The sequence below is a fragment of the Oryctolagus cuniculus genome, chromosome 6, assembly GCF_964237555.1.
Source record: "Oryctolagus cuniculus chromosome 6, mOryCun1.1, whole genome shotgun sequence".
Classification (NCBI taxonomy): Eukaryota; Metazoa; Chordata; class Mammalia; order Lagomorpha; family Leporidae; genus Oryctolagus; species Oryctolagus cuniculus.
In genome coordinates, this window is record NC_091437.1 from 42960151 (window position 1) to 42984864 (window position 24714).

At 42.1% G+C, this 24714-nt stretch overlaps 1 protein-coding gene across 2 annotated transcripts in view; it reads left to right on the forward strand.

Moving 5' to 3' along the window:
- The window catches only part of SGCD (sarcoglycan delta), a 1063424-nt gene that overhangs the window by 272907 nt on the left and 765803 nt on the right, over window positions 1-24714 (forward strand). Inside the window, exon 2 of one of the 2 annotated variants that reach the window (XM_051844413.2) lies at window positions 24121-24290. The gene's annotated coding sequence lies outside the window, so the exon portion shown is untranslated. The remainder of the gene's footprint in view (window positions 1-24120; window positions 24291-24714) is intronic. The other variant, XM_051844412.2, reaches the window with a different exon arrangement.

Here is a 24714-nt window from a genome sequence, read left to right on the forward strand (position 1 = left end):
TCCTTGAGCTATAACATTTATTAAGGAATCTCTGCTTAGCCATCTCATATCAATTCATCCGCATCCAATTTCATGTTTCTTCCACCACAGTCCTACATCCTTAGTATCCATTTTCACACATAACTTAAGTCTGTATCAGCCAGAAAACTCTGGTAATTCCTTTGGAATGCAGTGCACTTCCTAAGTTGTACCTTACCTTTAGGGACCTGCTGGAATTTGACTCTTGTTTTAAGTTTAGAAGCCAAGAGAGGTGATGGGGGTAGTCCTGAGGAGAATTAGGATTAACTCACATGGCAACTACCCCAGTGGAGGCTGTTGTTTCTTGGGCAATGTAGCAATAGTACCGTGATTAGGGGTGGGGAGGACTGCTTCCGAAGGAAATGTGGAGGCCTTTTCCACTGCAAAGAAGATTCATTGGAATTTAGGGGCTAAGTGTCCTCTGCTTTATCAGGGTTTCCCCATTCCTCTTTTTTCCAAATTTTGGAATCTATTCCTTCCCAATATTCTCATTTCATCAATAGATGCCTACAAAGCTGAGTTTAATTGACAGTATAATTCAGCAGTCCTGGGTTGAAATTTTGTATTTGACTTTCAGCACTATCAACTCTGTGTCTACAGCAGATAAGGGTCTCCTTGTGGACAAAAAGAGGAACTCTGGGATCACATACATGACTGGGAATTTCAATCTTTAAACTCATCCTTTTATTTCCCTACTTTGTCCAGAGACGACAAGAACAACCACCCAATAACATTAAATCCATTAGTTGGCAAACAATCTTTCTTTTTTTTTTTTTTTTTTTTGACAGGCAGAGTGGACAGTGAGAGAGAGAGACAGAGAGAAAGGTCTTCCTTTGCCGTTGGTTCACCCTCCAATGACTGCCGCGGCCGGCGCACTGCGGCCGGCGCACCACGCTGATCCGATGGCAGGAGCCAGGTGCTTCTCCTGGTCTCCCATGGGGTGCAGGGCCCAAGCACTTGGGCCATCCTCCACTGCACTCCCTGGCCACAGCAGAGAGCTGGCCTGGAAGAGGGGCAACCGGGACAGAATCCGGCACCCCGACCGGGACTAGAACCCGGTGTGCCAGCGCCGCAAGGTGGAGGATTAGCCTAGTGAGCCACAGCGCCGGCCAAAGAATCTTTCTAATACAATATACACAGCCTCTGAATTGCTTGCTTCTTATGAGTGGGGTGTATCTCTGTTGCTTGTTAATGCCATGGACTTTCAGGGTTCTTTTTACTATTGGAAACAGAGTCGTTAGTGTTGGATTCTTTTCAGTTCAAAGAGCCAATTCCAGAAACATCAGAATTATTTCGGAAAACTTAGACTGCAAACTCTGCTCTTTGGTGCTCTTCCATGCCACTCTTGATACTAGAATCTGCAAAAGGGTTCTCCAAAAAATCTGAATGTATAGACATATTTTATATATTTACAAAATTTATCACCAGGAATTGGCCCAACTTGTGATGGAAGCTGAGATGGCCCAACATGTGCAGTATGCAAACCAGAGAACTTTTAAATTGATGTGTTGGGGCTGGTGTTGTGACATAGCTGGTAAGGCCGCTGCCTGTGATGCTGGCATCTCGTGTGTGTGCTGTTTCATATCCCAGCTGCTCCATTTCTGATCCAGCTCCCTGCTAATGGCCTGGAAAAAGACAGAAGATGACCTAAGTATTTCAGTTTTATTACTTTTAATAAGTGTTCCTTTTCTTTAATTACAAAAATATAGGTTCAAAATAGAACAATTAGAAAATATTTTAAAATATTAAGAAATTGTAAGTGCTGACACAGAGTAGCCTCTGACATTCGAACATTGTCCTGTCACTCAGAGCTGGCCGTGTTATTCTCCTGTTGGATAAATGCCATCTTACAAATACCAACCTCAAACAAAAGGACTCTGAGACCAAGACAAAATGAGATGAAACAAGGCCACTCCATAGTTTGGTCTAAGCAAAAACAAGAACCAAGTCACTTTATCTCCTCTATATGAATCACGCCCTTTCTCTGCTAAAATGTATGATTGTCCCTTTCCAATTATAGCTTAATCTTCACCCTAGATTGCCTTCCAATAAATAAGATTTATTAATATGCTCATTCATATGACTATGCCCATTTTCATACAGTATCCAATCTTGAGTGAACTTTGGTTTCTTAATACACTTCCACATTCAGCCAAGCAAAGCACAAACCCTAAAACATGTTCTTCCTTGACATCTTGCTGAGATACCGCATCTTTCTCCAAGTGTGTCTTCTCTGGTGGCAACCGATCCACCACAGACATGTTTCCACTGGTCTTTCTGGGAAGGCATGACAGTGCCTATGGCATTATCAATATCATATTCCCATGGATTTCCTCTGTTTCTTTGTACTGTGACACAGTTAAGAACCAATATTAACAAATTCTTACTGAATGGTTAACTACTCTCCAGTCACTATATTATTAACTGCTTTCCTTATGTTCACTGCTCCCATCCTCATCACATCCTGACAATATGATTATAATTACTTTTTAAGGATGAGAAGCAGAAATACAAAGCTAGCACATTATATTTTAATTCTAGGGTTCCCAACATTGGTAATATTTGCATCTTACACTGGGTAACTCTATGCTCTGGGAAACATCCTGCACATTATAGGATGTTTAGCAGCATCCCGCACCTCGCACATGACATGTAAATAACACCCAAATCTGACGTCAAAAATGTCACCAAGTGGGGCTGGCATTATGGTATAGTGGGCAAAGCTACCACCTGTTACAATGAGCATCCCATTTGGGCACCAGATCTTGTCCCAGCCAGTCCACTTCCAATCTAGCTCCCTGCTAATTTGTGTAGGAAAAGCAGAGGAAGATGGCCCAAGCGCTTGAGCCCCTGCCAACATGTTGGAGGCTCGGATGAAGCTCCTGGCTCCTGGCTTCACCCTGGCCTAGCCCTAGCTGTTGCAGCCACCTGGGGACTGGACCAGTAAGTGGAAGAGATCTCTCTCTCCCTCCCTCCCTCCCTCCCTTCCTCTCTCTCTCTCTCTGTCTCTCTCTCCCTCCCTCTCCCTCTCCCTCTCTCTCCCTCCTTCTCTCCCTCTCCCTCACTCTCTATAACTATGGCTTTCAAATAAATAATCTTTAAACAAAATTTTAAAAATAAAATGTCAGGGCCACAATGTGGTGTAGCAGGTAATGCCACCACCTGCAGTGCCGGCATCCCATATGGGTTCTGGTTTGAGTCCCGGCTGCTCCACTTCTGACCCAGCTCTCTGCTGTGGCTTGGGAAAGCAGTAGAAGATGGCCCAGGTCCTTGGCCCCCTGCACCCACGTGGGGGATCTAGGGGAAGCCTCTGACTCCTAGCTTTGAATCGGCACAGCTACAGCCGTTGCAGCCAACTGGGGAGTGAACCAGTGGATGAAAGAGCTCTCTCTCTTTGACTCTCCTTCTCTGTGTAACTCTGACTTTCAATAAATAAATAAATCCTTAAAAAATAAAAAAAAAAATAAAAAGTCAATGTGTATTCCAGTATAAGTGTAAAGGCCCAAGCATTGAGGCAGCCTGTGGTCCAAGTTCTAGTCTGATATCTGACAGGGTCAAGCCCCAAGAAGAGCCAGTGTTTCAGCCAGAGTCCAAGGCCCAGAAAAGACTGCTGTTTTAGTCAACCAGAAAGGTAGGTGGAGCTCCCTCTTACTCAGCCTTTTTGTTCTATTCAAAAATGGAATTGATTGGATGAGGCCTATCCACCTGGGGGCGTTCTGCTTCGTTCAGTCTTCCGGTCCAAATGACAGGATTTCAAGTGATGGTGTCAGAAATACCCTCACAGAGCCGGCGCCGTGGCTCAATAGGCTAATCCTCCACCTTGCGGCGCCGGCACACCGGGTTCTAGTCCCGGTCGGGGCACCGGATTCTGTCCCGGTAGCTCCTCTTCCAGGCCAGCTCTCTGCTATGGCCAGGGAGTGCAGTGGAGGATGGCCCAGGTGCTTGGGCCCTGCACCCCATGGGAGACCAGGAAAAGCACCTGGCTCCTGGCTCCTGCCAGGATCAGCGAGGTGCGCCGGCTGCAGCGGCGGCCATTGGAGGGTGAACCAACGGCAAAGGAAGACCTTTCTCTCTCTGTCTCTCTCTCACTGTCCACTCTGCCTGTCAAAAAAAAAAAAAAAAAAAAAAAAAAGAAATACCCTCACAAACACTCCTAGAAGAGTGTTTGGCCAAATGTCTGGCCCTGTGGTTCAATTAGACATATAAAACTACCTTCATGAACTCAGTAAGTATGTGATGATTTCAGAAGTGAGTGAGTCCAATGAATGTGAAGCATTTACAAGTGACTGGACTGGAATAAGTGCTAAATACTTGGCATTAATATGATTTCTCCCATAGGTGCTTGAAGTGTTCTTGAACCAAGTTTGGCTGATACCTGATCAGTAAAGCACAGTGTCTGATATTTCAGGCTTAAGCGTTTGATAGGAACCTTCAGTTCTCATGTTATCTATACAAAAACTGCATGGTAGTCTAAATTGGAGATATTTTTATCTTTCTGGTCCTCCTTCGTGAAAAATAATTACCCTAATGTGTTATTAGAACTCTCAGATGTGAAGATAGTTGTTACCAAATCTGATAAAGAACCAGATATTTCTGTTGCTTAGAAGTGTGTCTTTCTAGGTTGTGTGGACACATATGTAAAAGCATGCTAGCTACATACTTTTTGGATGTGTTCTTACACTGATATACCAATGCTTTTGAATTTATTAGTCAAAATAGTTTTAATTTTTTGAGTGGAAGTTTACAAATAAAAATATAATGATAAGTCACCTAGTAATTATCCCTTAATGATTTTCTGTTTATTCAGCCCTGAAGAGAAACTGGGAGCATGAGGAAAGAAAACATGGTACAGTGCCTACCGTAACAGCTGTGTTAGCTATAAAAACAGCTATGGAGCAGTTAATTGATATATAAAAATATAAGGAATGAAATGTAAAGTATGTCAGATGAGCACAAAGGTAGTAGGAGGAGGAAATAGTGTTATTCGCAAAGTGTTGAAGGAGGCAGGCATTGAAATAATTGCATTTCCACTCTAACAGTTTAGATGGTTCCTTTCAAAATCCCCCTGCAATTGCCTCCTTGCTCTTCTTATTCCACCTCCCCTGCCTGCCAAAGCCGCCGAGTTCCCTCTGCTGTGTCTCAGGTAGGTGTGCCCCAGGCTGAAGTTTTTGTGTTCATGATTTAGACCCTTCCTGCTGTTCCTTGTAAATCTATCACAGATATTACTAGCTTGCAAGAGGTGACTTGATTGACTTGGCAGCTTGCTTCTTTAGAACTAGATTATTTTTGAAGTTAGGAACGTTTATAACCAAAGGAACATTGAGTTTAAAAAAAGCAGACTAGATTTAATCAACTCTGAGAAGAAGAAATCAAAACTACAAGCGCGTGGAGCTTCCTCTCTGACAGATGATGGCTGTTCATGCCTTGAGCTTGCATGGACCATAAAGTAGGCCCTGGTGTTTATTTTCATCATTCTGAGAGTACTCACTGTATTGGTTTCCTAGGGCTGCCATAGCAAATTACTGCAAACGGGGGCTTTCAGACAACAGAAATGTATCCTTCCCTAGGTCCAGAGGCCTGAAAGTGAACGTCAAGGTAACAACAAGCCATGCTCCTTCTGAAGGCTCTAGAAGAGAATCATCTATTGAGTTGATTATAGTGCCTCTAACTTCCCTTTCTGACTGCCTCTTCACATGGGTCCCCTGAATGTCACGGTGTTTCCCCTCCTTTGTGTGTGCTCCCTCCACTTCTTATAAGCACATTTGTCATTGGATTGAGGGTCTGTTTTATTAACCGAGGGCAATCTCATCACAAGAGCCATCACTTAATTGTACCTGCAAAGGCTCTTCTGCCCAACAAGGCACATTTGCATGGACCAAGGGTTAGAACTAGGATCTGCATTGTTTGGAGCTACAGTTCTAACCACTTCACTTACCCTGCCCTGTAGACTACAGACAAGAGCTGCAATTTTGCTAGCACAGTGTTGCAGAGACCTAGAGGTAACAGGCATCTTGGGGATGAGATGCGAGTGATGCGATTGAGTAATTTTGAGAAAATGTTTATAAAATGTTTTGTTAGATGCTCATCTGTTGCTGGGGGAGCATCTGTGTAAGGGTTGCCTCAGTATAATCATTTCCCTATCTTTATAATGGAAATCACTTCTGTCAAATTAACATTTTATCAGAATATCCAGGGGTTTTTACTTTTCCTAAAGAGCTTTTTATCTTCATTGCTTCAGATACCATCTATAGCATGAGTTGTGAAATGTGTACTTTTTTCTCTATCAGATACAAAGTCTTAAGAATAAATTTGAGTTTGATGAGTAACATTTTTTGTGCTTCAGCCCATAGGTTTGTTGCTACCTAAATGTATATTGCAGGATAAGGCTACCAGGAGCCTACAACATGACAGACGTCTCTGTTTGGTTCCAATTTTCCAAGGCCCAAATATGTGCCAGAATCCACAGGTTCATAGTACCTTTGTTGAATTAATAATGTTCTGTGATGACCATACTTTTCAAATAGATAAAATGATGCATTTTAAGTCAAAATGTGACCACTCATTGTTGCTTATATTTCAGTGTTTTCCTACCTCCAACCTAATTCTCTCTTCATTTGGGGACTGGGATTGCCATTTTGATTGTTAACTCAATACTTGATTTTGTTCTCCAATTATAACAAAATGAAGAGAGTCCAGAGAGGATGCTCTGGGTGGCTGAAGAACTCTGGGGGCATGAGACTGTGTACCCAGAGATTTAGTCTTATGTCCAGAGTCTTTCTAGTTCTCCATACTTGTTACATGACCTTGGCCAAGCACTCCACCTCGCTAATCCTCTGGTTTCTCATGCATTCTCATTCACTCAATAAATGCTCATCGAGTATCTACTAGGGACAGGTGCTATTATAGACAAGAATCCTCACTTCAGAGATTTTAACCTAGCAGAGGGAAAGAGGCTATAAATACAAAACTAATAAAATGCTCAAGTTTGTCCAGTAAGCATAGACCAGTGTGGGGAGAGAGCCGGGGGTGAGGAAGTGACGCAGATTTGAATGGGAAGGTTCACTTGGAAGTGACATTTGATAAAAGTCTGAAGGAATTATAACAGACTGGAAAGCCTCTGGGGGAGGAGCATTTCTGATGGGGGAATAAAAAGGAAACTTCCCTGTAGCGGGTGCTTTAGGAGCCTCGCGGGTTCCCCTTCTCTTTGCGGACTCTTCCCCCAGCTGTTAGGAGTGGGTGCATCTTATGATGCTCAGTGGAAGTCCCCCCCACCCCTGGAGCTGCTCTCAACTGAAGAGCCTCAAAGTCACACACTCTCCTAGTGCAAAGTCTTATTGAATGACTATTCTGTAGGAAAGCGTAAGACTGGCTCCCTCGCCTTGAGGCAGAATTACAGTTCTAAAGGTCAGATGTCTAAAATGAGGTTCCCTGAGCTAAAGTCAAAGTGTCATTGAGGCTCCATTTCTTTGTGGAGGCTCTAGGGGAGAACCTATTTCCTTGCTTTGTTCAGCTTTTAGCAGCTGTGCTCACTCGTTGCCTTGTGGCCATTTTCTCTCATCTTCAAAGGCAGCAACCTGGGGTCGTGTCCTCCTTGCACTGAATCACTTTGACCTTGGTCTTCTGCCTCCTCTTGAGGATATAAGGATGCTTGCAGTACACTGGACCTTTCTGGATAATTTCCCTCTTTGAACACTCTTAGCATCTGTTTTATTTTAATTAGTTAATCGGTGAGGGAGGGGGTTCCCTTCTCCTGGGTCACTACCCAAATATCCACACCAACTGGGGCTGGGCCAGATCAAAGTCTGGAGTCAAGAAGTGTATCTAGTTCTCCATGGGTGCCCAGTGCTTGAGCCATCACTGCTGCCTCCCAGGGTCTACACTGGCAGAAAATTTGAACAAAGAGCAGAGCCAAGAGTCAAATGAAGACACTTTGTATTAGGTGCAGGCATTCCAACTGTTGCCTTAACCACTTCGCCAAATGTCTCCTCTCAATTTTCAACACAACTAAACACCAGCCTTAATTTTGTAGGCTATCAAAAATCCTGTTTGCCATACAGTAGAATATATTGACAGGTTCTGAGGGTCAGCACGTGGACAGTGTCCGGAGATGATTATTCTGCCTGCCACAGAAGGAAATGTGAATATTCACAGTGACATCATTTACATGGAAGACAGAGGGCATAAATGCAAAGATGTGTAGTTGGGAGCTTCTAGAAATTCCTTTGCACTTACTTTAATTTTCTCAGTGAAGTAAAAAAGGAATGTCAGCAGCTGAAAGGTTCCAAGGGCTTTGGAAAGAGAAAAGTAATGAATGTCCTCTCAGAGAATGAAGGCTGAGTTTCCGTGACAATATGATAGCATTGCTAGGCAATATTCACCGTTCTCCCTTATCCTGTCTACCTTAGGATTATAGTGAGGGGTGCAAAGAGTTAAGCACGCAAAAGGGGTATTTAAGCTCTGAAGCTCTGTATTAATCATAGTTAACTTTCAATGATTGCTTCCCTAGTACTAGTTTCTGTTCTATATGTTACATCTGTTAACTGAATTCATCCTTACAACAAGGCTGGGAGACAGGTATTAGTACTGTTATCTGTTTGACAGATGAAGAAATTAAAACCTAAAGAAGTGAGGGAGACCCAGGACTCTCCAGCTGGGCGTTGGCAGAGCTGAGATGAAAACCCAGGTTGTCCAGACTTGCGGATTGCACCTTCTACCACCATTTCTTTCTGCCTTCTTCTACCTGGATTAAGTCATCAATCAGTTTTGTATTCCCTGCAGAGTGAGACCAATGTCTTCTACTTAAAAGGAAAACAGCATCACTCATTACATCTAATAAAGGAAATGAGTGAATATAAGCATGGGAACAATTAAAAATATTTGAAAGTAGAAATCTTGTCATCAGTGCAGTATTTGGGTCATAGTTCAGCCAGTAGCTAGCAGTGTTGTGATGTTTAGCAAGTCCCAACCTCAGTTTCTTCTTCTATGAGAAAGGGATAATAATAATAATAATGCCTCAGAGTGTTGCTGTGAGCCTGAGTTGAGAGAATGCATCCAGAACTCTGCTTGCCTGTCACTAAGAAAGCCAATAACGAGTGTAAGTAGCTGTTTTGATAACTATATGCTCTGCTGAGGGAAGCCAGTAGATAGGATTTCTCTACTAACGCCAAGCCAAACTTAGTCCTATTCTAAGGTCTCTCTGGCCCTAATGTCCCCTAAATTTGGAATCTTATTCTCCAAAGGCCACTGCCTTAGCAATGTCTTTCTCTCCATGCCCCACTTTCCATGAGACTTCAACCAATAGAATTGGAAGTTAGGTAAATGAAAGTTTATTACAAACTATAGAAATCTATGGTACCACTTCAGTACAGTGAGGTCATTCATAGGTATAAAGTCTCATTTCTCAGTTGAATGTGACATAGCATTAGTCAGTCTTTCATTTACTCATTCACTCATTTACTTTATTTATAATTATAATCCAGGCCCTATGCCAGAGCCCTGGCCAATGCCATCTCTTCCACCCTCTTCGGTAGTTCCATCCCCCACAGTTTCTTCAAGTCTGAATCTTGAGTGCCAAGTGGCCTTTTTTTTTTTTATTTGACAGGTAGAGTTATAGACAGTGAGAGAGAGACAGAGAGGAAGGTCTTCCTTCCATTGGTTCACTCCCCTAATGGCTGCTATGGCCGGCACTGTGCCTATCCAAAGCCAGGAGCCCAGTGCTTCCTCCTGGTCTCCCATGCAGGTGTGGGGACCACTTGGGCCATCCTCCACTGCCCTCCCGGGCCACAGCAGAGAGCTGGACTGGAAGAGGAGCAACTGGGACTAGTACCCGGTGCCCCAACCGGGACTAGAACCCGGGGTGTTGGCGCCGTAGGTGGAGGATTAGCCAAGTGAGCCATGGCGCCAGCCCCAAGTAGCCTTTCTTACAATGTCCCAAATTTTGTATACCATATGACAGAAGGAGTCTGGGCAGTTGCTTCTCTTTGTGGGATGTTTCTGAATAGTGATTGGCACATTATCCTGAGACCATCCAACTTTATCACTTGGAAAGCATCATGTTGTTACAGAACAGCTCCAGAAGCGGCTGAAAGAGTTGCAATAGAACCCAAAATTGGGCCTTCTCATCTAACATGCAGCATGGCAATCACAGACACTGAGGTGGTAGATAAAAATAGATGTTACTGCAAAGATAAAGCAAAGATCCAGGAAGCTGATGCTCAATTCCTAGCCTCCATGAGGGATTAAAGGCAGAGATTTTATAGTTCAAAGTTGAGGATGAGGGGCCAGCCTTGTGGCACAGTGGGTTAATGCCCTGGCCTGAAGTGCCAGCATCCCATATGGGAGCCGGTTCTAGTCCCGGCTGCTCCTCTTCTGATCCAGCTCTCTGCTATGGCCTGGAAAAGCAGTAGAAGATGTCCCAAGTCCTTGGGCCCCTGCACCCATGTGGGAGGTCTGGAAGAATCTCCTGGCTCCGGCTCCTGGCTTCAGATTGATGCAGTTCGAGCCATTGTGGCCAACTGGGGAGTGAACCAGCGGATGGAAGACATCTCTCTGCCTCTCTTCTCTCTGTGTAACTCTGACTTTCGAATAAAAAAATAAAAAATCTTTAAAAAAAAAAAAAACAAAGTTGAGGATGAGCAGAGTATGATCAGTTTGTGTGTGGGCTCCTGGTTGGTGAGGGGTACACTTCGCCTTCCTTTAATTCATCTGTGAAATGGGCCAACATTTCTCCTTTGGAATGGCAATGGTCGTCTCCAGTCTGTCTCAATCTAAGGGTAGATTGGGTATTACTCTGTTTGATCAGAGCATATGAATTAGTTCCTGTAAAGTTCTCAGAATAGAGGCTGCCATTGAGATGTCAAATATAGGAACAATTCAAGTCTTTGGGATTCAGGGTCCAGCCTTGGCTTTACCCTATGCCTCTCTCTTAATGTAATCAGTGCCTCTTACCAGAGGAACTTCTAGCTAAAGAGAAATGGGAGCCCAATAGGGCACAGGCATTGGATAGGGGCCAGGCTTCAATATAATGTTTCCTTGTTTTGGTTCTTGAGAGTTTTTTGAGTTGCCTCTGAAATAACTTTGGGTTGCTAGAATTCAATTAAATGATTAAATTATTATTAAAATTGTTTACATATAATCCATGTATTAGAAGATATTTTTAAAATGTCACTTAAAAGCCTTAATGATACTTTTAAAAGGTAAACAGTTTAGTGTTTGGACCAGCATTGTGGCCCAGAGGGTTAAACCACTGCGTACAATGCCAACATCCTGTACTGGAGCACCATGTCAAGTCCCGCTGCTCTTCTTTGATGTGGCTCCCAACAGTGGAAGATGACCCACATACTCGGGTCCCTGCTGTCCATATGACAGACTTGGATGGAGCTCTGGACTCCTGGTCTTGACCTGGCTCAGCCTTGGCTATAACAGGCCATTTAGGGAGTGAACCAGAACCAGCAGATGGAAGGTCTCTTTTTAGATTTTTTTCACCCTCTCTGTTACTCTGCCTTTCAAATAAATAAAAATGAATCTTTAGTTAATAAATAATTGTAATATATATATAACACTAGCTATGTAATAACTATGTATCAGGCAGTATACTAATTACTGTATATATTAACTTATTTAACTCTTGTAGGAGCTCCAAGAGTTTATTTTCATACATTTTTCCAATTGAGGAAACTGAAACTTGGGATAAAGCAATTTTTTCAAGGCTACCTACTAGCTGGTTTCAAAATACTCTCCTCTGGACTATGGTATCTGGTTCCAAAGCCCTTATCTTTTTTTTTTTAAGATTTTTTTTTTTATTTATTTGAGAGTCAAAGTTACACAGAGAGAGAAGAGGCAGAGAGAGAGAGAGGTCTTCCATCCGCTGGTTCATTCCCCAATTGGCCGCGACAGCTGGAGCTGCGCTGATCCGAAGCCAGGAGCCAGGAGCTTCTTCCAGGTCTCCCATGCAGGTACAGGGGTCCAAGCACTTGGGCCATCTTCCACTTCTTTCCCAGGCCGTAGCAGAGAGCTGGATTTGAAGTGGAGCAGCCGGGACTCGAACCAGTGCCCATGTGCAGTGCTGGCACTGCAGGCTGCAGCTTTACCCACTATGCCACAGCGGTGATCCCGACCAAAGCCTTTATCTAGAGAGACAAACATATTTTAAAAGGAAAAAAAAGGTCAGCAGTTGAAGATTCAAAAACAGTTATTTTAGAGTTCATAAAGTTTGGGCATGATACAAAAGACCTCACTCCCCTCCGCCTTCCCTTTGCCTTTCACCTGCATTTCTTTTTCTCCTACTCCTCTTCGCTCTTTCACTTTTTCCTCCTCCTCCTCCTCCTCCTCCTGGCCTTTTCTATCTCGTGCCTTGATCTGCTTTGACGTCCTTTGACAGGAACCATAAAAGTCTTTACACATTTGCCACATTACCCTAGGGAATAATTTTCAAGATATTCTCATTAAAATTCATATTTAGAAAAGCTTCCAAAAAGGAAGAGTTCTGATGAGGATGAATCAGGTTTCCTTACTAAGCCTAAAGCCCCATTTCACAGAAGCTCCTGCATCTTGGTTGCTTCCCAGACTTAAGACTTCTCCAGGAATGGCCAAGTGAGCACTTTTTTTACATCTGCATGTCTAAATGAGCGCATTCAAGGGATCCTTATAGGAATCCAAGCTTCACTCCCAGTGTGCTGGAACTCACTCCTACATAACAAGAAGTAGTTTTCCATTCTCATTTGAAGCCCAAACTCCCTGATATCTCTTTACTGTGTCCTGAACTTGCATATCTTAGTTGGGAACTTGAACATTGGATCACATGATGATGCAAATTGATGGAGGCCCAGCAGTTTAGGGGAAAACGTAGATATAATTTAACTATATCAGAACATTCATAAACACAATTTTTTTGTTGTAACTTTTTTTTCTTAGTTTTGTTACCGGAGAATAGCAGGGTTCTTGTCTTCGCGCAAGAAAGAATTCAGGTGTGAGACAGAGTAGTGGAAAGTAAAAAGTAGCAAAGTTTATTAGGGAAGGGACATCTGTAAGTACGGATGGGCACCTCTCCAGACAGGACCTGAGAGAGAGTGCCCAGTCACTCAGACTGGGTGGAGGAGCAAGGTTACATGGTTGAGTGGAGAGATTACACCTGGGCAGGCAGGTGGGCGGCTCAGCAGAGAGGCAGAGGGCTGAGCCCACAGTCTGGTTGAAGCCAGGGGTTTTTAAGGAGATGGGTCTTTGTCTTCACACATCTCCTCCTGAAACAAAGGATTTTATGGATGTAAATATTAAGAATCTCCTATCTGAGTTTTTCCCTGAAGGTATCAGGCAGGAGGAAGCCTAGCTGGCACCATGCTGAGTTTAGAGTAAAGGTGAACAAGACCCCCCCCACACACACCCCCACCCCCACCCCCACCCCCAGAATCGGGATCCTGAGCAGGGTATTTGAAATGCAGATACTGGGCTGCATCTGGGAGACTGTGGAAGATTGCCAGGTAGGAGGGACAGGGACCCCTGCGTGGCAGGTTATTAGGTAGAAGAGGGCAGGGCAGGATGCGAACACTGGGCTGCCCCTAAAATGTTATCAGGATGACTTTGAGATGCAGATGCATATGCTGGACATAGATGTCTTTTCTTTTAGGCCTTTGTCACACACACATAAGCTCATATCTGACTTCCTACCTAACAGTTTGATGAACTGAAATCCCTGGTGTCTCAGTGTATTGGGCTATTAAAATCACCCTGATTGTCCTTTTGCTTGCCTTTGCCTCCTTCTTCTAGTGTGTTTCTGTGGTTAAATCATTAATATTTGTAGAATTATGCCTTGGCTGAAGGGCAACAATGAATCTGCTCCCCTTTATTTGCTTTAAAAGTTGTCTTAATTTTAGATCTTATTCTGAATATTTTATTTTAGTTTCTGAGCAATTACATTTCAATTAATCTTTATAAAAATAATTTTCCCTAACTAATGAGTATTTACATTTCTCATTTTAATTCAACTGCAGATTTAATTTGTATATTTTAGAAGGGAAATAATTTAAAGTGCTTCCCTGAAAGCCAGGTATGAGTCATTATAAATACTCAGGTAACCCATTGGCATTTAATTGACCAGCAGTTTGGCATTTAAGCCACCAAACATAGTGGATATTTGTTGCTAAAGACTAGTGAAGATTAGAAATCCAATTAGCCATGCCATATTTTGCTCACCTACTGTTGCCTGGCAAAGCTTAATCTCCACTGGACAGAAATTCAGACCAAGAATTGTCAGTTTGGCAGAAAATAGGAAGTAAAGCATTTATGAAACCAAATGTGGCTATTTTTATTTCTTTCTTTCTTTTTTTTTTTTTTTTGCAGAATTGCTTTTTAATCTTTAGTTTAATCCAGGCCTGTGTAGACTAGCCCTAATTGTCATTGAAACAAAGTATTTTTCAAAAAACACATGAAAACAGACTGGTACTAGGCATGATAAAGACCTTTTTCATACAAACTTGGTAAATACACGTGAAAAAATACTGTGCCGCCTGATACAAGGGGTTAAGCAAGTAATTTTGTTCTGAAGTCTTTATAATTAATAATAATGGTGTCCATTAATAACAATTGTTGTGTGCAGTGCTTTCTATGTGTCAAATGTTTTCTTATATTTAATAAATGAGCTAAGAACTATGAGAATCCAAGTATAGCAGATAAGAAAAGGAGATTTCCAGAGGTTATATGATGCATAGTCCCATAATAACTAGGATAGAGTTGGAAGTTTTTAAAAAATATTTATTTAGGGGCCAGCACTTTGGTCTAGAAGGTAAATCTGCCACCTGCAGTGCCAGCATCTCACATGGGAGCCAATTCCTGTCCATGCTGCTCTACTTCTGATCCAGCTCTCTGCTATAGCCTGAAAAAGTAGTGGAGGATGGCTCAAGCCCTAGGACTCCTGAACCTGCAAGGGAGACACAGTAGAAGCTCTTGGCTCCTGGCTTTCATGATGGCCCAGCTCCAGCCATTGCAGCCATTTGGGGAGTGAACCAGCGGATGGAAGACCTCTCTCTCTCTCTCTCTGCCTCTCTGAAACTTTACATTTGAAATAAATAAATAAATCTTAAAAAAAAGAAGCATTCTCCAGGAATGCTTGTTCACTCAGCAGGTGACCGCAACAGCCAGAGGTGTGCTGATCTGAAACCAGGAGCCAGGAGCCTCTTCCGGGTCTCTCATGCGGGTGCAAGGGCTCAAAGTGTTGGGCCATCTTCCACTGCTTTCCCAGGATACAGCAGAGGGCTGGCTCGGAAGAGGAGCAGCCAGGTCTTGAACCAGCACCCATATGGAATGCTGGCACTGCAGGCAGCAGCTTTACCCGGTATGCCACAGCTCTGGCCCCATAGAGTTGCAATTTGAACCCCAATCTTTCTGATTAAGAGTTTATTTTGCTAAGTGCTACATCTTAGGATAATCATTCTAGCAGATGTCTGAGAGCCTTTAAAATGTGTGTGTAGCTTCAAAATGGTTCTGAGCTCTTCCCTCCACAACTCTCCCCTTCCTCATGTTCTACTCCAGGGTCTATTTGCGATTTAACATTCAAATGGCACTGCCTGGCCATTTCCTACCCTTGCACTAATCTCAGTTTTACCCTGAGGACTCACTTGGCACACAATAAGACATTGTCCAGTGGTTTCTTTACAGCTGTGGAGCCTCCTAGCAGCCCTGGGAGTTCTCACATCCCAGGAAACTCTCAGAGGTAGGATTGGGAGCAGCAGGATGTAAAATCTGAGCAGAAAGCAGTAGGCTGTGTTTCATTTGAGTGTGGCAAGACTGATAGAAGAAAAGGTCCTGAACCTTCCAGAGAACTCAGGGATGGGAAGGCATGGGTCATCACCTGGGGGCATCTTTCACAGTGGGTAGAGAGGTGCTTGACTGAGCTTGCACTGTATGCGCAAAACTGTACTAAGTGGCAAGGGAAGATACAAAAGGAACAGAGCATGTGGCCTCTGCTGCAGGGGGATGTTTCAAGAGACGGATTCCTCAGGAAACCACCAGGAATTCTCCACTGAAATCATAAGCAGTCCTCTTCAAAGTGGTCACCTTAGTGATTTTGCAATAATTTCAGCAATGCTGCTGCTGCTCATTTGCAAAAGCCCTTTGAACACTACTTTCAGATGTCTTTTGAGGCCCACAAAAAAGTTGGCCTGCATTCAAAGCAGGTCTCAGTTTTATTACCCAGATTAGTCACCTGAACTAATTTGAACTCTTCCCAATAATCAATGCTAACTTTCAAGGACACAGGTTTTTCTGTCATTGTGGCTATTGACAAAGATAACGTAGACACTGTCAAAGAAGTTCTTAAGCTTTGTTTTGGTATCCACCATGTGCCCAGCTCATCAGACAGCTTATCATACACATGCAGTAAAGAGTTTTTTCGCTTGAATTTTGAAAGCCAACACTGACGAGTGTGCATGGAATAATTGATAACTTTTCATCAATTTTAAAATTTGTATTTATAATTTTGATAAAACACTTATTTGATATCTCCCTGAAGCATTTATGTAGTTACAACTGTAGTATTAAAATGAGTTCAAAAGTCATTGAATCCCTTCTTCCCTGTATGCGTCTTCTGGAGTCTCATGGTTTGTTTTAGGGTTGCCCAGCCTGGTCCGCAAATTGATCTAGAACAGTAGCAGTGGAGGTGATGACGGCATCCTTTGAGCGATCCTTTCGAGTAGGCATTGTTGCAGTTGTATTTCATCTACTGCTTATTTAATCCTTACAACTGACCCCTGAAGAAACTGTTATTGTTACCTCTCCATTCGAAAGATAAGAAAACAGAGACTCATGGAATAAATGTAAACATAATGTCCCGACTAATAAAAGTATGGATCATTCAGAAACAACTCCAGTCTTCCTTCTCCACTTTGCTGTGATAATAAGACTTTCATTAGGCGCTTCATTGGAAACATAAAATTTTAATGTTTTATTTTCACCAAAATAATATTTTGTATGAAATAAAAAGAAACTTCCTTGCATATCAGTCTAATAAAAATCTCCTGAAGTTGAGGCATCCCAAAGCTGAAGCTCATTTATTGTTCTTAGGTTACACCCTTACCACACTCATCGTGCATGACCCGATTTCTTTGGAAATTGTCCTCGACAATACCTCCTTGCCATAGCCATGGAAAAGCATCTGCCTCTGTTTCAGATCCGTTTGGCTTTTCTACATGCCTCTGTCCACAGTGATATTTCCATTTAAGCAAATTGGAGCTTTCCTTTTGACCTAAACAGGCTTTATCATCTTTTTATCAACCATAAATAAGAGCACCATTTTGGGGGAATGTACCTGGGGCTGCCTTTTGTACTCAGCAATAAATACAGATGTGTTGGGGCAGACATTTGATATAGGAGTTGATGCCATTTGGGATGTCTGTATAGATTATTACAGTACCTGGATTCAAGTTGTACTAGATTTCTACCAATGAATATCCTAATAGGCAGCAGGTATTGGCTTAAGTAGTTGTGCCTCTGCTGTCCACAAAGGAAACCCTGATGGAATTCATGGCCTTGCCTGGCTTAGTCCTGGGTGTTGTGGGCATTTGGGGAAGGAACCAGTTGAAGGAAACTCAATCTCTGTCTCTCTGTCTCTCTCTGTCTCTCTCTCTCTCTCAAGTGAATAAGTAAATAAGAATTTAATACAACTTAAGATACTGTTTTCCTCTAACCAATCCATATTGTACTGTACTATACTAACTTGCCAACAGACATAAATTGCCTTTTTAAGCTTTCACTTTGCATTAATGAGGGTGCTGGGCCTTCAAGCAGGAATGAAGAATGTGCGGGTAATTTGTGTCAGGGTTAAGACTGGATACCAGAGTTCTGATTCGAAAGCCCAGACAATTTCCTGATGTCGTGTGGCCAGACTGTTGTACCTCTGCTGCTGGCTGGAAGCATGGATATTTTCTCAGGTCTGCACAAAAAGATCTGTATTCGCAGTGTACGTTAGCTTTCTAGAGTGTCAGTGAAAGCCAGTGTAGATTTATCATTCCTCTTGGACCCCTAGATACCCATCCCTGTGACTTTGTGGCTGCCCTCTCTGAGCAGACAAGTAGGTCCTGGAATTGTTTATGCCTATCTGGGAGCAGGAGAGTGAAAAGTTTTGAAGGCCACTTTGAGATAGTGGGGCTAGAGTCGTATTTACTTACCCTCACAAGGTTCAAGCAGCCTGTTTGGTGCACCTCCACCCTGTACACTAGGAGAAGTAAGGGTTGTGGTGATGCTAAATATTGTTCCTAGTTGCTGTAACCTTGAAATGAGACCTTGGTTCCGTATCCTTCAATCTGTCTTAAGTAGACATCCATGATACCTGATGCTGCTGCAACCAGGTAGCCCCGAGTTCCCTCTTTGAAAGCATCCTAGCCTTTAGCCTGCTTTATCAGTATCAGACCTTCTTGGTCCATGACCATGATCCCCTCCCTACAGAAGAGGGAGCTCACCTGCTAGGGGTAATCTTTGTCCTCTCCGTCTATTGTACTTGAGATCCTATTTGTGGTCACAGTGGCTAATGCTGCTTAATTCCTGACACTGAATTAGGGAGGTTTTTTTTGTCATGTCTCAGTTATACTCTCTCCATTGCTATGTCTTTTATTTCATTTGTAAAAATGTAGGCGTAGAGACTTGGGGAACCTGCCTGGGACTCTATAAAATGATAGATTTGCTTCTTTGAGTTAAACCATTTTTAAAATAATCCCTAAATGTTTGCCAGTCTGATTACTCTCTTACAACAGCATGCATTGACTTAGAACACAAACCCGTTGAAACGCTCTGATGCCATGAGAAGTATCTGGAAGTCCTACATTCTGTATATCCCTCTCCAAACTAATGAACCACCATCCTTTAATAAATATCCACCCAGTCAATGTAAGACCATGCCAACTTGACTTCAGCAGCTATTAACCTACACTCTAATCTCAGAGTTTCACAGGAAGCCAAAGGTGTTTTTTTTTTTTTTGTAGAAAAGTTCTTTATTCATTTCTTTAATTAAAAGGCAGAGTGGGAGAGGGAGAGGGGGAGGGGGAGGGGGAGGGGGAGGGGGAGGGGGAGGGAGAGGCAATGGCAACGAGAGAGATCTTCCATCCACTGGTTTCCAAATGACTGCAACAACCAAGGCTGTGCCAGGCTGAAGCCAGGAGGCAGAAACTCCATCCTTGTCTCTCACATGAATGGCAGGAACCTAGGTACTTGTGCCATTATTTGCTGCTAACCCAGGCACATTTGCAGGAAGCTGATGGGAAGTGGAGCAGCCAGAACTCAGCACAAACTCTGATACAGTAGACCAGCATTGCTAGCGATGGCTTAACCCATTGTGCTACATTGCTGGCCCCCAGAGGAAGCAAATTTTGGTATCATGTTCTAAGTTCAAGTTCCAAGTATTCATTTACCAGTGTTGAAAAGCTATTAATTTTTTCATAACAATTAATATAAATTTATAAATTTGGCAACTATTTTGGCTTATCTGAGTCAAGGTATTCTCATCTATAAAGTGAGGATAATACTCTTTCTTACAGGGTTTCCTTTTTTTTGTATCATTACCCATAGTTTATTATTTAAAAAAACTGTAAATTTCAAGGATCTAATTAACTTGCATATCATCCCACCAGTAATAAATGGCAATAATGAGCATAGAGTGGAGAAGAGGTTACATGGAGCTATAATTTAAACCATCAGGTAGTGACTATGCTGTACAGTGAATTAACAGATAGAAAAATATGTTAGTCTATATAGTACTCATAAACTAACCAGTGTTTCATTGATAAAAATCACAGGATTTCTATAAGAAATTAAAACCCTGTGTGGTATAACACTTCCTAAAAGCTTGGCAGAAGTCAAATTGTTCTCACGACAGCATTTTGACAGCATTTCTGTTGATACACGTCAACAAGTTGCAAGAGGCCATGGCATGCACAAGTGTGGGTCACTGTACCGGTGTTTGAATTGCCAGCTGTTAGCTTCTAGTTGGCTATGTAAACCTGGGTGAGTGACATAACCTCTGTGAACCTCATTTCTCTCAAAGTGGAAGTGACAATAACGCTCCTGGATTTCTAGAGTTGTGAAAATTCAGTAAAGTTAGCTTGGGGGTAAGTGCTCACTTGGAGCTGTATGGAATTAACACTGGTTTGCCTCCAATAGCAGATGATCCTCAGATGTTAATTTTGCATGGTCCCATTCCACCAATCAAATCTTAAGCAGTTGTTGCTATGAACAGTCTTGTGTTTTCAGTTATTTGGCAGAGATTTTTGTAAATGTATTTATTGTGTGTGTGTGTATGCCTTTATTGCCTGACACTTTGGACATTGGCAGTGGTCATCGGCAGGCATTTTTCCCTGTACTACTTCCTTTTTTTTAAAGCATCCCTCATTGCTTCACCCTCAGCTATGGGAGAGTTCAGCAATTCCCTGCTCGCCTGAGTGCCTGGCAGATGGTAAAATGCCGTGGGAACTGAAGCTGAGCTACACCTTCCCTGTGATGAGTGTCTCTGTCCATTTAAGGTCCACTTATCATCTCGACTCCTCAGCTTAGCAAGCGAGAGTTGTCACACTTGGAGGGAAGTTCCCCATGTCATCAGCGGAGGTAGAGGAGCATGTTGTGAAACCAGCTGCCATGAAATTGAATTACAGGTGTCTTATTCTCCCAGCTTTAAATTGCTCCATTATCGCATGGGCCTTTCTGTTTGTTTGGAACAAATAACTGCAATTTACTAGGATGCTAAGAGATGAGGGTATAAGCAGTCAGGGGTTGTTTAAGGTTTCCATAATGATGGAAAATTACTCCTATCCATTTCAAGTATGGTTTCTCTCCCAAGCCAGCACGCTGAAATGTGAACGGAGGAAATGCCTCACTTCTTAATACACTTCTTGTAGCACAATGCTCTTTTTAGAGGTGTCCCAGGTTTCTTTAATGCTCTGAACCGCACACCCAATCAGTTTTATTTATTATCCCATGGAATATGTTCGGTAATGACTTCTGAGGCAGCCAGGAGAGAATGGACAATTTCCTTTCACTGCCTTGATCTCCTCAACCCATTTCCTCTTAATTTGGTGGAGATAATGTGGAGCCACTGGAACTGGCAGCCACAGAGACACTTTCAGGAGGAAGCACGGAGGCACCCCATTTCTGGCTCATAATGGAGCCTGATTGGAAATGATTTCCATGTGCTGCTTTGTTCAGTGGATATATTTTAGTTTGCCAAAGAGTGCTATTGGTTCCTTTCAAGATACAGCGTATGTAATCATATGGTTTGGGATTCCCTCCCACCCACAGGACTCTGCACAAATTGATAAATTGCCTTAGCTCTACAAGGTGGTTGGGATGGGGTGGTGGTCAGTCTTATACAAAATAGGCTTTAGAGTGCTTGTGCCTTTCTGAAAGTCATGCAAAGGTGGTGCAGGAAATGATCAACATGTGCATTTTGTGTGGCTGTTCTCATTTTAAAAATGATTTGTAGAATCTTCCAAATGACAACTGCCTATCAGTAGTAATTGAGACGTTACTCATGAAATAATATTTGGCATTAGCTGGGAGATTTGCTTAAGTTGCATATGGCATATGGGTGTTTTTGGATTTTGTTCTTGAGGTACTTATGGTTTTAGTCAGTTTTTTAATCAATGTGTATAAATACATTCTTTGTGTAGAAATCCCATAACGAAGAACACAAGAATTTATACTTGCATCCCCACCCTCCAACTTATTCCCTGCCTCACTCATCCAAATCAAGTCTGTCTTGTAGATGTTTTTACTTGAATGGCCATGCATTAAATATTCCACAGAGCAATATAGAGTTTCATTTTTTGGCTATTTTAAAGTAAATGTTGAAATCTTTACTTAGTATAGAGTTGGTCTTCTGTGTATACAGTTAATTGAAAATGAATCTTGATGGAGAATGGGACTGGGAAAGGCAGTGGGAGGAGGAAGTGAGGTAAAGTGGGGGTGGGAGGGTAAGTATAGAGGGAGAATCACTATATTCCTAAAGTTGTACTTAAGAAATTTGTATTCATTAAATAAACAGTTTCATTGGGAAAAATATTGCTTAGGATGCATCTCATGCTTTATGTTTAATAATTTCAGTATTAGTCATTTCAAAACACATTCTTATTTACACTCAAAAGTAAATAGGAATGTTATTTTTCTTGTATCTTGTGCTTTTTGCTTAGCACTATTTTTAGAGATGTCTACATTAATCCATCCATCTGTATTGTTGATCAAGCTATATCTAGAAAAATTTTTTGAAGAGCTGATTATTCTAGATGTGGATGAACCACAACTTCTCATGTTGGTTGACATTTTAGTTTCACTGATTTGCTTTTACAAAAACAGATGTTGCTATGAAGAAACGTGTACATCTCTTTATACATGGGTATGCTGTATCTCTAGGTTACATACGTAGTTTTTGCTACAACACTGCATTATTGAAATCTGTTAACTGATTATCCTAATGATGGACTAAAAATGACATGTAGACAATGCTAACTGATACAAATTTTAAGATTGTGAGCATTCTGACCCATGGGGTTACACTGGACAAAGGTGTTCAATTAGAATTTAAACATAATGATGATTTATTAGTATTTATTTGCCTGTAAGCTATCCTGCAGAGCTCAATACACACACACATCAAGATGTAAGAGAACTGTGAAAATTAAAACCAAATAAAAGAACCCATGATAATCAACCTTTGGATCATTTCCCATAAAAGTAAAAATGAATGTGTGCTCCAGAAAGGCTGAGAAAAAATGAGTTTGAGCAATTTCAATGTGTTCTGCAAAGGGCATGTTGTGTGAGGGTAACAAGCAGCTTCTGTAAGATAGGATTAACCATAACCAGTGTCCTGGTGGTGTCATAAAGATTAAATGAGCCACTGGGTGGCAAATGCCAAGCCTGGGACTGGCTACCCTGTGGGTCATCAGTATAATGTTTAGGAACTATCATCACTGTAAACCCCATCACTCATTATCTTTCTGGCATGGGTCAAGTTAACTTAATCTGACGAGGCCTGCTATCCACTCCACAAAAGAGGAAGTCTTGTTGGATACTATCTAAGATTCTTTGCAGATTTTCCATTTGGGCTATTTTTTATTTTGAAAATGGAAGATCCCCTCATTGTCTCTGCTCTTCTTTGTGATGACCTGACACACACACACACACACACACAAAACACACACACAATACAATTTAGGATGGTGATACTATAGAATTTAGAGCTTTTGTAGGCAGAGCCTCAATATAGTCAAGGGGTAGGATCCCACTGTAGTATGAGGGATCCTCTGTATTTAGGACAATTGTAATCTACAGAAAGAGCCGTCTCATTCTCGCCCAGCCCACAACCCCTTCCCACAGATCTGCTCGCTCAGTCTCCCTCAATGTGGCCTCATTCCTCCTCTTGCTCTCAAGTTCTGCCTCGCCCAGAGATTGTCACTTAAGCAGGGAAAATCACTAAGACAACTTCAATCCCTCTTAATTTAGGTCCTTTATATGAGAAATATTTACATACAATAATTAATTTGTTCGTTCAGTACTTTATAAATATCAAATGTGAGTATGTACTGGACTGACGAGGTTAAACACAGTAAAACTCCTTGCTTCATGAAGGATTCATTTTAGCATTGAGTACTGGACAATAAATAGCTAAGCAGATAGTAGATATTGTATTTTATTCTTAATATACATCATTGTGAAGGAAAAAAACAAATACAGTATAGGTTTTCAGGTATAGCCCCTCGGAGTACTATCCTTTCATTAGCAATTTGAGTGACTGTATCATAGAGTTTATATCTGTGTGTATATATATATATATGTGTGTGTGTGTGTATACATACATGTACTTGTATGTTCATTGCATATATTTGCATATATACATATAAGTGTGTATGTAGATATGTTACATACCTGTGTGTTCCTGACTGCAAGTTAGGTATTATTATCCCCATTAGCAAGTAATAGAGTATCCATCTGATAGTTACCTCAAGCAATGGGAGTTTGTATTTCTAGCTGACAGGAACTCCAGAAAGAGGAAGTTGCAGTTTCTGGTTAGGTAGCTCAGTTTTTTACAGGATGGTATCTGTAGTTTTCTTAAACTTTTCCTCATGGCTTCCACAGATCCAGGCAGCATCCCTGAATTCCAAGCCAGAACAAGGAAGGAGATACACCTATTCCATCTGACTCTCTTGTTGGAAAGATGGTGGACTCTACGGTTTCCCTCTGAAGTTGTGTTGGGAAGATCAATGTCTCCTGGCTGTCCCTTGCTGCAAAGAAGGCTGAGGAAGTGAGTGAGTAGTTACTATTTCCAAAGTAAAACAAAAAAGGGAAAAGACTTGCACATAAGTATCGGATTGCTGTTTGCCTTGCCATGAAATGTGTGCTCAGAATCACGTCTACTAAGCTGGGTCTGTCTAGAAGCAGAGTCCAGCTCCTCTAATCTTTGGTAACCTGATTGATTAATTTGTGATGTGGTTTGTCTCTTACAGGATGGGGAGGAGGTGACTAATGTCAGACTAATATCAGCAGCACCATGGAGGGGGCTGAAACAGTTTTAGTTGCTGTGTGGCTAATATTGGTATTGTCAACACTCTCTGTTATTTTAAGTAGAATTTCCAAGCACTAAAATTTGTCTGGTCCAACTTTTCGTCTAATTACCCTACTGTTTCCTAAGATTGGCCAGCGATTGATGCATGATGTGTGGCAAATCCAAAG